General features: G+C 39.1%; 1 protein-coding gene across 19 annotated transcripts in view; it reads left to right on the forward strand.

Moving 5' to 3' along the window:
• The window catches only part of ESRRG (estrogen related receptor gamma), a 632553-nt gene that overhangs the window by 168283 nt on the left and 452210 nt on the right, over nucleotides 1–12060 (forward strand). Inside the window, exon 1 of one of the 19 annotated variants that reach the window (XM_086694085.1) lies at nucleotides 10926–11251. The exons of the other annotated variants lie outside the window; for them this stretch is intronic. The gene's annotated coding sequence lies outside the window, so the exon portion shown is untranslated. Of the gene's footprint in view, nucleotides 1–10925; nucleotides 11252–12060 lie in introns of those variants that run through there. 19 annotated transcript variants of the gene reach the window in all.

Genomic DNA, 12060 nt, shown 5'->3' on the forward strand with positions numbered 1-12060 from the left:
CATTCTAAAAAAACCCAAAGGAATGATACATACAGAATTCAAGATAGTGTCTTCTTCTGGTGAGGAATGGATTTGGATGTGGTGAAGAGAGGTCCATGGACAACTGTCACGGGTCTGACCACGCTCTTTACTCGAGCTGGATCATAGGTTCATGAGAGCTCTTTGGATTGTTACGTTTCATAATTTACATATGTGATGCACAAATTCTTTTCATATTAACTGTTATAAAAGCAAAATTTAAAAACTATAAAAATTTGTATATTATGATAATTTTATAAAAGCATATGAATATTACATTTTAAAACCTCCAAGGGAGTACAATTGTTATGTTTTATGTTTTTATTTTCTAGACTTCTTTCTTCAGTGTTTTATTTCTAATTCACATTAAAGGTTTACACACACGTGCATGTATCTATAAAACCTAGGCAAACCAATACACTATTATACAGTTTAAATCTTGGCTCTGGGACTGACTAGCTTTATAAATGTAATAAGTTCCTTAAACACTCTAAGCGTCCATTCCCTAATCTGGAAAGAGGGAATAGTCTCTCATGGGATTCTTGTGAGGATTAATAGTTCTCAGTATATGGTAAGCACTCAAGAAAATTAGTTTATTTATCTAGATTATTATTTTTTAATAGAATCTCTATACATATATAATCTTTCACTTTGTTCTAGAAATTTTGGTTAGTATGTTTACTTAGTTTCATTTCAAACAACAACAAAAAAAAACATGTCATGGATTTTAGCTTTGTTTTTGGAAGCAGAGTTGTAAGGGATTTTTTCCTTTTAAATAGATGTATTTGCACATTTTAAAGAGAAATACTGTGTAGTGGAAGACTAGAATTCATGTGTTTAAGTTTATAGACAGTCCAGGTATGCAATCTTTAAAAAAAAAAGTATTTTAGACAGTTAAAAATTTGTTGTAGAATCTGGGAGTAATGGTAAGAAACAAAATATTTGTGGAATGAATGGGGATATAGCAGCAAACACAGATTTCCTGTTCTCACAGAGCTAACATTTTTAGTAGAGGGAGATAAACAGTAGACAATATAAAGAGAGAGCGAGAGAGAGAGAGAGAGAGAGAAGGGAGGGGGGAAGGAAGAAGGGAAGGAGTAAACAATAGACAGTAGAAAGAGAAAGAGAGAGAAGAGAGGGGGGAAGGAAGAAGGGAAGGAGCAAAGTAAGTTTGAAAAAGTTTGAAAACAATCAAATCTTGATGCTAAATAGTCTGGAAAAACTGGAAGAGTGGTGAAGGGGATAGAGAATGCTGAAGATGTGGTTGCTGTTTCATGCAGACTATTCCAAAAGGCAGTAAACAGGCAAGTGGAAACACTGAATGGGAAAGTTCCTAGAGAGGCAGCAGTGAGGAAGTTCTGGAATGGCTCCTGCTTGGTTGTTGAGGACAAAGGCTGCAGCCGCTCGAGCAGACGGAGCAGTGGTTGAGATGAGATCGTGGAGTTCCTTGGTGGCAGTCGTGGTGCCTCTTCGTGGATGTTGTAAAGATGATGGCTTTTACTAAGTGAGCTGACAGGCTCACTTGGACTGCTGTGAGCGGAGGAGTTTCAAGATTGTATGGGTTTTAAACAAGTCACTCTTTAAGAATGAGCAGAAGACTTGAAAAGACACATCAAAAGATAGACAAATGGTTAACAAGCACATAAAATGTGTTCACAGTCATTTGCCAGAGAAAGGTAATCAGTTGCCAGAGAAAGGTAAATTATACCCACGATGAGATACCATTTCACATCCACTGGAATGGCAAAAATTAAAGCAAGCAAACAATATCCTACTAACAACAACCAAATGCTTGTATGTAAAGCAATCAGAGCTTTCCTTCACTGCTGGTGGATGCATAAAATAGAACAACCACCTTGGAGAACGGGTAGTTTCTATGAAATTAAAAATTTCTACTCTATGACCCAGCAAGTCTACACTCAGGTGTTTACCCAAGAACAGTGAAAACAGAAAAAGTCTTGCACAGAATCCTCATAGTATTTTTGTTCATAACAGCTAAAAATTGGAAACAATTCCAAATGCCCATCAATAAAAAATGAATAAATTACGGCATATTTATATAATGGAATACTACTCATCGGTAAAATGGCATAGACTACTAGTACACTGAATAACATAGGTGAGTCTCATAAATATTATGCTATACAAAAGGAAACCAGGCACAAAAATGTACATAATATATGTTCCATTCATGTGAACTTCAGAAACAGGGAAAGCTAAGCTTTGATCATGGAAATTAGAACATTAGTTGCCTTTGTGTGGGAGATAATTGGCTGGAAAGGGACATGAGGAAAATTTTATGGAGTGATAGAAATGTTCTATAACTTGATTGAGGTGATTTTAAGGATGTATATGCTTGTCAAAACTCATCAGTTTGTACTCTTAATATCTGTATTTTTATTTAGGCACTTATTAATTAGTAAGTTAATACTTCAGTTTTAAAAAAAAGGAGATAGTATCAATCTGGCTTCTCCAAAGAGAATACATTGAAGAGGGCCAATAAAGAAATAGGGAGACCGGTTAGGATGTCGTTGTAATGGCATAGGAGGGAGGTGATGGCATGCATGATCAGGTGGTAAGGATGAGACAGTGAGAGGTCATCAGGTTCTAGATATAATTTGAAGGAAGAACTATATGGATTGTGATGAGTGAGGTGAGAGAAAGAAAGAGACAAGGATGTTTCTCAAGTTTTTGGTCTGAACAACCAGAAGATGAAAACTATTATGGAAGTGTAGATTTACTTGAGCAGTACTGTTAATCAGGAGTCATTTTGAAAATCTTAATTTCAAGATGCAGAGTAGACATCCAAATGAATTCTCCTGAGTTGGAAGATGGAGAAATGAGTCTGGAGTTCAGAGGAGATGTCTTGGCTAAATTATAAATTTGGGATTGAGAAATAAATAACTAAATAACTAAATAACTAAATAACTAAATAAATAAATTTGGGATTTGTCAGCAGGTATATGTTATCCAAAACTGTGGAGTCTAGCTGTGACCACATAGGGAATGAGTGTAGAAGATAAAGAAAGAGAGGTCCACAGGCTTAGCCTCTTTAAGAATTACAGGATGGAGGGGCGCCTGGGTGGTGCAGTCGGTTAAGCGTCCGACTTCAGCCAGGTCACGATCTCGCGGTCTGTGAGTTCGAGCCCCGCGTCAGGCTCTGGGCTGATGGCTCAGAGCCTGGAGCCTGTTTCTGATTCTGTGTCTCCCTCTCTCTCTGCCCCTCCCCCGTTCATGCTCTGTCTCTCTCTGTCCCAAAAATAAATAAACGTTGAAAAAAAAAATTTTTAAAGAATTACAGGATGGAAAAGTGGGGAATAATCAACAGAGGAAGCTGGGAAGAAGTAACCGGTGGGGAAGAGAGCAAAAAGAAAGTGGTATCCCCAAAGTTCAGCAAAGAAGGGTAAGAATCTAGTTGAGATTTTTCCACTTCTAGCTTCTTTGACATCGATTTTATCCATTGCTCAATACTTTTGGCATCACGGTGATATGGTGCTTTTCATAATCTGTCCTTATAATCTTGAAAGCTTTATCACCTTTAGGATTAAAAGTATAATTTTAAGATTGTAGAATACTAGGGTTTTGTTGTTTTTCTTTATTTTGTTGGTTTTTTTCTTATGTAAATAAATTTTTGGTATTGTTTATGACTTGATTGAAAGCTTTTGACAGATAGATGAGTGGCACATGAGTGACACAGGAATTGTTCCCACCAACTTCTGTTAGCTTCCAAGATTTTATGATCCCCTCTGAAAGACTTGGCCGTTGCTGTTGTCCGTAACTGTATTGTCAAGTATGGGATGAGCTGGCTTCTTTGTGTGCAATGGCTTTATTTCCAGTGCAGCACCACAGGGCAATATTTCTTGAAGACATTTTAGGAGATTCAGATTTAAGATAAAGCCAACTCCATATGTTGTTGCCAATGCAAATAATTCCAATGAGGTGACAATCAGATGAACAGCTAAGTTCACACATGCTCAGGCAAGATCACTACTGAGATGTCATAACTTTCTCCTCTGCCTGTCAGCTGGCAAGTACCTTAATTGAGGAAACCGCACACATATTAACACGAACCGTATCCGTTTATATATGACATCTTTGATGTTCTCAGGCAGGCATTGTATAGACGTTCAGAACCTGATTAGGTAATCAGAATATCGTTCAACTGGTGGAACGCTCAGGTCATGATCATTGACTCTGTATTATAGGTCCCCTATTTATATATATTTATATTTATATATGCCTTGATCAAGTAATTAAGAACTTGTAAGTGAATTATGTTGATAAATGCATACTACATTCTGCTCTTCTTAGAATAGGCCAAGATTCATCATGTTAAATTAAGCAGCAAGAAATAGGAATAACAATGATATTTCCACGCAAAGAATGAAACAGTTGAGCTTGGTTTTGATGACTTTAGTGCAGGGATAGAGATGTCTTGTTGAGTGTCTCCACAGAACTTTCCTGAAAATGGCCACCTGCCATGTGCGATTATTTCTTCAATCAAGAGGATCTGTATTCTTCAAATAATGTTAATATACTGAGTTATTACTTATGGTATTTTTTGAATCCATGCATCTTGCAATGTAAAAATAGTGATGGAACTCACCTATTAACAAGTTCATTATCTCATAATTTTAGAAGAATGTCCACAGAGGAGATATTATGATGCCATCTTACTCATAAGCTAAAGAACCAAGATGACAATTAATTGATGTTTAGAGATAATTTCTCTTCCCTTTAGTGATTAGAACATAGGGTTGAGCATGGGGTCTGTAAAGAATCCAAAGTAATGGCAGCGAAATGTAGTGTCAGGGATGTTATTCATTTTGCATAAGCTTTTCAATGTTTTTCCTCTTCATGGTCATAGGATTTTTCCCCACTACCCCCCAAATTTGTCCATCATTAATGATGGACCATATTATTGTTTTTTCTATTTGCAACTGTAAAAAGGGGGTGAACTCATTTCTCTCTCTAAACATTTTAAAATGAGACTTGAAAGAACATTTGAACTACATTTTATATTATTTTAAAATAAATTCGACATTCCTTCTATGAGCCTTTGCTCATACAGCTCTTTGATTTATGATGACATCACATCCTTTCAGAGTCAACATTATTATGTCACTGAACCTGAGGTGTACAGAGGTCAAAAGTACATGTAAAGTTATTATGGGCCTGGAAGGTCATGCTTCAGTTCAAAGGAAAGCGAGCAGGGCCGAGAGGGAGGATGAGGGAGCCAGGGCAGAGGGGAAAGGAAAGAAGAAAGAGAGAGCAAAGCAAATTCTCAAATATGGGCATTGGCACGAGCAGAAATTGAACCCTCAGCATTTTCCTACTATGCTTTGGGAAATGAAAAAAAAAATAATGAAGGGGGGAAAAAAAAGCCAGCAAGCCTTTCAAACTTCTCTCTATCGCATTACTAAGAGAGGCTTTGGAAAACAGAGGGGTTACATAAATGAGAGCAGGTGCGGTCGTGCAGAGGTAACTATTCAGCATATGTAAGTGCAGTTGGAAAATCATTGTCTTGCAGAGAATACTCGAAATTGGTCCCTAATGGCCTTGGTTTTTTGTCATATGGTCTTGATTATAAGGCTAAAATTACATTGCCATGCCTTTAGTGTGAACGAGATGGATGGATAATTATTACGTGCGCTGAATACCTTTCTGCAAGGAGGAACCAGGACATCCCTGGTCACTGTAGCTACCATTTCGCCTTGCTGTCAGAAAAGCTCTAAGCGGCCAATTCATCACTATATTTATGTGGAGGAGAAATGGAAATGTGCCTCTCTGGTTGGGTGTGCACACTCCCACATACATATACATATGCAGATTGTACACAGACCCAAGCGGCCCAGTGTGATTGCAAGGCAGTGTTCAGAGAAGGCGTAGCATCGGTGGAAATGAGGGGTGCAGAAATGAAACGGTGAGCTCTGTGCAAAATTGATGGCTCTTGGTGGTGTCCACGTGCTGATAGCCTGGCACTGAAGCAGCGCTAGGAAAGATCTGGGGCTCTGTTTGAAACGCTGCGGGAAGTTGAAAATGATCGACAACAGGCGTTGTTGAGCAAACAAGAAGTATTTGTAGAAGAATGATATTTCTAGATACACTAAAAGAAACCTTCCCTTTTAAGCCAATTTTGCTATTTCACACAGCTCTCAGGATCCTCTCAGAAGGTGGTATAATGACACTTAACCAAAATTCCAGCTGTGGTTGCTGCTGAGAATAAATTGCGTGGTTGTGCGATGGTTGTTACCACCACCCTTTCTGGCGAGGACATCAGAGGAAGGCACCATGGGGAGTAAGAACAAATCCAGGGCTTTGACCTGAGCGGGGAAGATTCAGGACCACACTCAGATCCCCGACCATGACCACACAACTCATTCATCATGGCAAAGTTTATGATGGATCCCGGCTTTGGAGGCTGTGGCTTCCCCCTTTCCATGCAGCCTTTTGTGAAATATGGGCAATTAGCTACGAGGGCCACTGTCTCTTCCCCACTGAGTCTTGAACCTTGGGGCCAGCACTGAGGGGACAAACAAATCACAATTTGCTGAAGAGCTCACCGAAAGTCTGATGTGAAAGCAGACACGGGTTTGAGAGAACAAGGTTTGGAGTCCAAAGCCAGCATCTCGAAACTTTCTGATTGTGGTATATAATTTGCCATTCAAAGCCCAAATAGTGTGTGCGTGTGGGAGGGGGTGCATGAGTTGGTTGAGCAGATAATTACTCAATTGCCCTAGCTGTTTTGTTGCTGATATTTTGATTGCTTTGATGCAGAATGTAATGCAATATTGTAAGGTGAAGAGCGGCCAAAACATTGAGGATGGATGTTTCTTTGCAAGTGAAAGAAAAAGAGAGGAAAAATAAAATTGTGGAATCTCTCTCTCTATATATACACAAGCAGAATGATTATGTGTGTGTGTGTGTGTGTGTGTGTGTATACACACACATATATATTTCTGTACAAAGTATTTAATGGGAAGTGTCAGAAAAACCTATAATAATTTAGCATGTTTAATATAAGCTTTTATTCCTAGGTGTATACACACACACACACACACACACACACACACACACACACGTACATACCTGGGAAATATAGTAAGTGATACATGGCTTCATTATACCATTATTACACCACCCCACATGGTAATTAAATGTGGGATTCTAGGGCAATACAAGATGAGAGTTACACTATTTTGGTGCTGTTTTTATCTTTCATTTCTATTGAAAAATACTAAATTAGTAGCATTTTATGATTCCTGATTTAGCTCTTTTAATAAGAAGCAGAAGCTAAAAACAGCCCAACCAAGCAGTTGAAGTCTTATCACAAGCCAGTAAGATCAATAGCTAAAAAAAGTATGAAAAGTTTTTGAGTGACAGCTTAAAAATGGAAAATTTAAATATATATCGCTGCCTTCTGCTCCATTGTGTAATGCATAAAGCCCATTTTGGCAGTATGTTTTTAAGCAGTCAAGAAAGTGATTTATTATTATCACTGGATTTGTGTTTATGTTCCATGCTGTAAACTATGCTTATAGCAATATATCTGTATTAAGGCATTAATACTAGGAGTGCTGCCTAAGCTTAACATTACTAATATTGTTCAAAGTGTAGTTTATTGGGCTATAAATAGTAACATCAGTATTGACACTTGCTGCATCATCTAAGTGCCTGGGTAACGGTGTCTGATGCTAAATGACCATGCTGCTGACAGTATATAAAACATAAATAGTGACTACGAGTGATATTTCATGGCTACTGCTGGTGTTTCTACTCTCCTTGGGTCTGCAGATAAGGAGATCTATGTGTGCCAAGACCTCGTGAGATTTCCCCCGTGTTTGTTAGAGGGATATGCTTAGAGGAAATCACATCTTGATTTTACACTTTCTTGTTTCACGTGACCACTAATTTTATGTCACACGTACAAATAAATAGTCATTGTTCACAATAATGGAAGGGTAGTTAGCAAATCAGGCATCAAGTTTGGTGTAACCTACGTTCACGCTGGGTCTTTATCTTGATATGAAGCTGGTTGTTGTTTAGTCTTTCGTGGAACAAGTTTTAACTTGTTTAACAAGCAGCATTTGGGTGGCTATAACAAAATACCATAAAGTGGGTAGCTTATACTTAACAGAAACTGATTTCTCACAGCTTTGGAGGGTGGGGATTCCAAGGTCATGTTGCCAGTAGAGTGGCTGTCTGGTGAGGTCTCCTTCCTAGATAAGCTTTCTTTTTGCTATAACCGCACAGAGCAGGAGGGACAAGTGGTCTCTCTTGGGCCTGTCTTGGAAGGGACCCAAGCCCACCAGGATGGGTTAACCCTCGTGACAAATCACCTCCCAAAGCCCCCACTTCCAAACTACCATAACGTTGTGCATTATGATTCAACCTAAGAATCTGGGGAGGGCACAAACATTCAATCCATAACAACTACTCTGTGGTGGCTACGTTGTCCATGGACAAGCATATGTTCTAAGTCTGATTTCTTTTGTTGAAAATCAAGTCAGTATATCAAGTCTGTTTGAATTTCACCAGATAACTCTCCTTTGTTTTTTTAAATTTTTTTTAATGTTTATTTTTTATTTTTGAGACAGAGACAGAGCATGAATGGGGGAGGGTCAGAGAGAGAGGGAGACACAGAATCTGAAGCAGGCTCCAGGCTCTGAGCGGTCAGCACAGAGCCTGACGCAGGGCTCGAACTCACGGACCGTGAGATCATGACCTGAACTGAAGTCGGACGCTTAACTGACTGAGCCACCCAGTCGCCCCAACTCTCCTTTGTTAAAGTCTATAAGCAGTGGAACCACTCTTTCTTGAAAAGTTGCCTTCAGGAGGCAAACAGTCACGTAAATCATGAATATGCTAGTATGTCAAGGTGCTTTAACTTCACTTTGGAAAGGCTAATGGCATGTGCTAAATTCAGCTTTGGGTTCATTAGAGTTGGAAGAGAATACTCCTATCTAGTAATTCATTCCTTCACGTATTCACCATACTTTTATGGCGCGCCAGCTGTGGGCTAGAAACCACGTGGCTCCCTGTAGAATTAACAATAAATGGAACATATCCCTTAGCCTAAAGACGTGGTCAAATGATACCACATTTTGCTGAGGTAATCCAAAGGAATTATGAAAAAGTAATTTTTTTTTACCCCAAAACTCATAAAAGTGAATTACCTTCATGAAATGATAGTAATCAAACACATTTTTGTTAGCTTGTAATTTCTTGCTAGTTTGTTATAGAATATGATAGAGGCAAGCTCATTGAGATGCTAAGATATTCACATACTGCCTTTTTCACCTCAAATCTCTTATTTTTTGGAGCTGATTGGATGGTGACAAGAATGATACTGGTTTAGGTAGCCCATAAATGATAGACAGCTTATGATGTAAGATATTAATACTAGATTGCCAACTTGGCTTATCATCATTAATCTTATTAAAAATGAAGTGAAGCAAGCATTGTCTGCCTTCTTTCCATTGAAAGAAGGGAAGTGCCAGAGTAGGTGGTGAGCCAGGAGAAGGAGATTTCCTCATCCAGAAAACCAAGAAATACACACTCATCTTTACAAAGCCATAAAAGTGTGTGCTTTGATGAAAACTTTCATTCTCCCTTAAGGAACCTTCGGTGTTATTTGGCTTACTTTGCAGTAAATAAATGTGCATCCTTTACTTGGGTGCAGATAGTGGCTGTGTGGTGGATGGACAGGAAACAAAGAATAGAGGAGTCCCTAAGAACGTTTGCTTTCTCTTTTTTTCATCCACATTCAGAAGGAAGGAGCAGGAGGTCCATGTGGCTGGGCAAAATAGCACAGTTCAAGAAGCCAGGAGAAACAGAAAACATTAAAATCTAGAGCTCCAAGACGGCGAAGGCGTTGGGAAGGCAGGGTGCTCTGGTTCTTTTCTAGCTGGTTCACCGACAGCTTCCAGAACAGCGTTGCGTTCATGGTAGACACCTTTCTCCCCCCAAATCTGTCAGAGTTCCATAAAGAACTCAAAGCACATTAAGCATATGTTATTGTTTCTTGGGCCCTAAATACATCCTTGTAAAAGTGTACGAAGTGATGGCAGAGTGAAGGCTGGCAGCCCAGGGACCTATGAATCCAGCGTTTTTTCATTAATTCCTCATTGCCTCCTTTGTTCGTTGAAATATTCAGCTTTGGTCTAAAAAACAGCTAAAAACCTTATGCAAAGAGCTTGTAAACAAACACCCACTTGAACCATCTGGTCTTGTAACACATACAAGTGATTAAGCTTCAGAGCTATGATTGTTAAATTTTTAAAAACACAACAATCCCAAACACCCCCAAATAGACTCCTTATACAAGTTTATAGGGAGGAAAACATGTGAAGCTTTATGTAGTAAATAATACGGAGAGATTAAACCATCTTTTTATTTCCCTACTTCACTCCCTCCCTTTCTTCATATCATGAGTGTGATTGAATGAGAAAGGCTTGAGACACAAATATATACACTAAAAATACATTTAAAATGCCACTATACTGAGGCTACATGGTCAACAACTTGGAATAGTTGCTTATCTTTACCTTCATTATTATTTTTGCCCTTGCCGGAAAAATCTATGTGCTGGAATGTATGTATGTGCAGGTGCACTCAAGGGGGTGTCTCAGTTCCTTCTAGAATATATTAAGCAATCCAGGCTGTTTGCAAATAATGAATTCATACTTTTTGCCCATAATGACTGAAGAAAGTCAGGTCAGGGGGAAATTAAATATGTTAAGAGCTCTCATTTTAATTGTATAATATCAATACTGTCTTTATAATTTTCTTGACAAGTTGTAGGGCCTATGGATTGAATTCTTCATCTATTTCTAGCATGGAAATGATTCTAAATTGCAACATTTCATTTAGGTGACATCACTACAGTGCAAAAGAATAAGCTGCCCACGGTACCACAAGCATATGGAATAACAGCGTTCTAGCTGATGACAGTTGAAAGGAACAACACAGAGAACCAAAAACTGTCAAGTGACATAAAAACTCTAAGTGAGAAATCAGTAACATAGCATGTCTCCCATTTCTGTCTTTTCAATCTTGACCAGCCTTCATCCCCCGATTTATTGTGTCAGCTGGAAGGAGGAAAAACAGCAGTTGAAAGAAGAGACAGAGTGTTTAGTTATGGCATTGGTGATCGGTGTGTCAAACAAACCACCAAATATTAAATGGTTTAAACATCAGCCCCTAAAATCCACAGTAGGTGTTCCTAATTGGGGTGAGTCTCTTTCATGTGGTGACTTGAAGGCTGAACTCCTTCTGTCCTGTTGCTCTCTGATTTTAATAAATAGCATCCAAGGTTGCTCACATCATCTGCAAAAGCCTGTGAAAAGGGAAATGCTACAGAATATTGTGTGTGGGAGGGTTTTATGGACCACCTGGAGGGAAGCTTCTGTCACTTCAGCTCTATTTGCATGGAGGAAGGCTCAGTCACATGACCTCACCTAACTGCAGGGGCGGCTGGGGAATATGGTCTCGCCATGTGGCAGGAACAAGAGAAGATGAGTTTGGTGAACTGCTGACTGGTCTCCACCATAAGAGGAAACGGGGAGGAAAAGATGGGTGCTGATACAGCACACTCTCTAGTATTTTTCATTTGGTAAGAAGGAAACAAATTAAAGTCCTCGTCAGTGATGGGGTCATCCGTCTCTCTGGAGGGTGAAAAAAACCCACCTGATTTGTAATGTCTGCAGATTTCCATGGTGCAGATACCTCCATGATGGCTGATTTTAAGCTACCAACATGAAGTCACTCAACGTAGATCTGGGAAGAGATACACAGAGTCGGTTCTAACAGGCTAGAACAAGCCGCTCTAGCACTACATTTTACTAATCAATTCTGAGGAGACACATCTGACGCAGCCCATTTGTGAGCAGGTAGTCAATGTGCCTTTTCCCTTTTGTATCCGACCCAAGGAAGATTCACTTCAGAATGGATTCTTTATCTCTTTAGAATTTATTTATTTATTTATTTGAGAGAGAGAGAGCACGCACACGTGCAAGCAGGGGAGAGGGGCAGAGGGAGAGA

This window comes from Puma concolor, chromosome E4, assembly GCF_028749965.1.
Source record: "Puma concolor isolate L17-30 chromosome E4, mPumCon1.1.hap2, whole genome shotgun sequence".
Taxonomy (NCBI): Eukaryota; Metazoa; Chordata; class Mammalia; order Carnivora; family Felidae; genus Puma; species Puma concolor.